The sequence below is a fragment of the Hyperolius riggenbachi genome, chromosome 4 (assembly GCF_040937935.1).
Source record: "Hyperolius riggenbachi isolate aHypRig1 chromosome 4, aHypRig1.pri, whole genome shotgun sequence".
NCBI lineage: Eukaryota > Metazoa > Chordata > Amphibia > Anura > Hyperoliidae > Hyperolius > Hyperolius riggenbachi.
In genome coordinates this window covers 168,766,063-168,768,432 of record NC_090649.1, presented here as the reverse complement: position 1 = coordinate 168,768,432, position 2,370 = coordinate 168,766,063, and positions in this window count along the sequence as shown.

Genomic DNA, 2,370 nt, shown 5'->3' with positions numbered 1-2,370 from the left:
GATGATGATGATGATGATGATGATGATGATGATGATGATGATGATGATGATGATGATGATGATGATGATGATGATGATGATGATGATGATGATGATGATGATGATGATAATAATAGTTGTTGTTGTTATTATTATTATAGGCTTATCTTGCAAGACATTCCAACATAAGGTCATTAATCTTTTGTCAATAATGTCCTATATAGAGATATGACAAGAAAAAATATTATTTTGCATTGTATGCAGGCAGAGGTTTTATGTGCCTTCAACCACAAGGAGAGCCATTGTTTTGTTAAAGTCTGCTAGAAGGTGGTTTCCCAAAAGGTCATATACTTGATATAATGAATTCCCTCTGGGCAATATCTTTCTAATAAAAGCTTTTTTATTCTGAATGTTTGTTATCTTAGATTCTGAGGCTTATCTCTTTAAAAACAGAAGTACTTGCAAACAGCCCATTCATTCCACATGAAATGATAATTTTGTGGGGGGGGGGGGGGGGGAACAATGTATCCTCTTGAAGGAATGGGGGAGGGGTTAAGAAGAACACTTCCTTCAACAATGAAAATCAACAACAAAAAATAAAGTATTAGTTAGTTGGGTTAACAAATATATTAATCTAAACAATGGTTTTGAAATCGAATTACAGAAAATGTTGGTGTCATTGAGGGAATACAAAGCAGATTGACTATACAATATAGAGGAGGGAAGTATTTTCGGGTCGAATCTTAACAATTGTGGGTGGCCAACTGGTTTTAGACCGCACTACTCAACAGAGGAGAGACTTTAGTTACCAACTCACTGTATATGTACAACTACAAAAACAAAAACCTCTACATGTGCTTAAAGGGAACCTGAAGCGAGTAAAATTATCTATATATATATATATATATAATAGAGTAAGTGCCTCAACCGTCAAGCAAGAAGAAGAAGTAGCGCCCTGCCCCCAGGGCCGGTTCAAGCAAGAAGAAAGGGCTGGTCCAAGCAAGAAGAAGAAGTAGTGTCATATCAAACCAAGGGCAAAGAGGGATAATTTGCATATTCAGTAGCAGTGCATTGTGGGTAACCACAAATGTTCACTTATAGCTGAATTATTGCAGATTTGCTTCTGTTTTAAGAAGGAAGATTACATCAAGCTTTGCTTTTTTTAGTAGGAGGGCTTTTTGGTCTCTTTTATCCTCCTATACATTCTTAGTAGTTTGTGTCACCCTGAGCTGCTTGGTTACTCTTTTGTACTGGTCCAAGCCCTATCTCATACAGCCTTATCTATCCCTGCTATGTACTAATGAGGACCAAATGATTGAAATAGGCTGTCACATGTGGGTTTGATATGACTGTGTAAAACTTAAAGCTATTGGCTTACTTGACTTACCAAGGGTGAAAAGGAATAATTTGCATATTTAGTAGCAGTGCATTGTGGGTGATCACAAATGTTCACTTATAGCTGAATTATTGCAGATTTTCTTATGTTTTAAATTATACCAAGCTTTGATTTTTTTTTAAATTTTAAATTACACCAAGCTTAAATTTTTTTAGTAGAAGGTCTTTTTGGTCCCTTTTGTCCACCTATACATTCCGAGTGGTTTGGGTCATCCTGAGCTGCTTGGTTACTCTGTTGTACTGGTCCAAGCCCTATCTCATACAGCTGTATCAATCCCTGCCATGTACTGATGAGGACCAAAAGTCTGAAACAGGCTGTCTACATGTGGGTTTGATATGACTGTGTAAAATTTAAAGCTATATGCTTGCTATACACCAGTGGTTCTGGATGCATGCTTGGCTTACTAAGGATGAAAAGGAATTATTTGCATATTTATTAGCAGTGCATTGTGGGTAACCACAAATGTTCACTTATAGCTGAATTATTGCATATTTCCTTCTGTTTTAGGAAGGCAAATTACACCAAGCTTTGCTTTTTTTAGTAGGAGGTCTTTTGGTCCCTTTTATCCACCTATACATTCCGAGTGGTTTGGGTCACCCTGAGCTGCTTGGTTACTCTGTTGTACTGGTCCAAGCCCTATCTCATACAGCCGTATCAATCCCTGCTATGTACTGATGAGGCCCAAAACTCTGGAACAGGCTGTCTACATGTAGGTTTGATATGACTGTGTAAAATATAAAGCTATAAGCTTGCTATACACCAGCGGCTCTGGATGCTTGCTTGGCTTACCAAGAGGGAAAAGGGGTAATTTGCATATTTAGTAGCAGTGCATTGTGGGTAACTACAAATGTTCACTTATAGCTGAATTATTGCAGATTTCCTTCTGTTTTAAAAAGGCAAATTACACCAATACAGTGTGCGGCATTGCAGGAAGTGACGACAGTGGAACGCACGATGGAACACGGAAGAGGTGAGTCATCCCCGCCCGCGGCCTC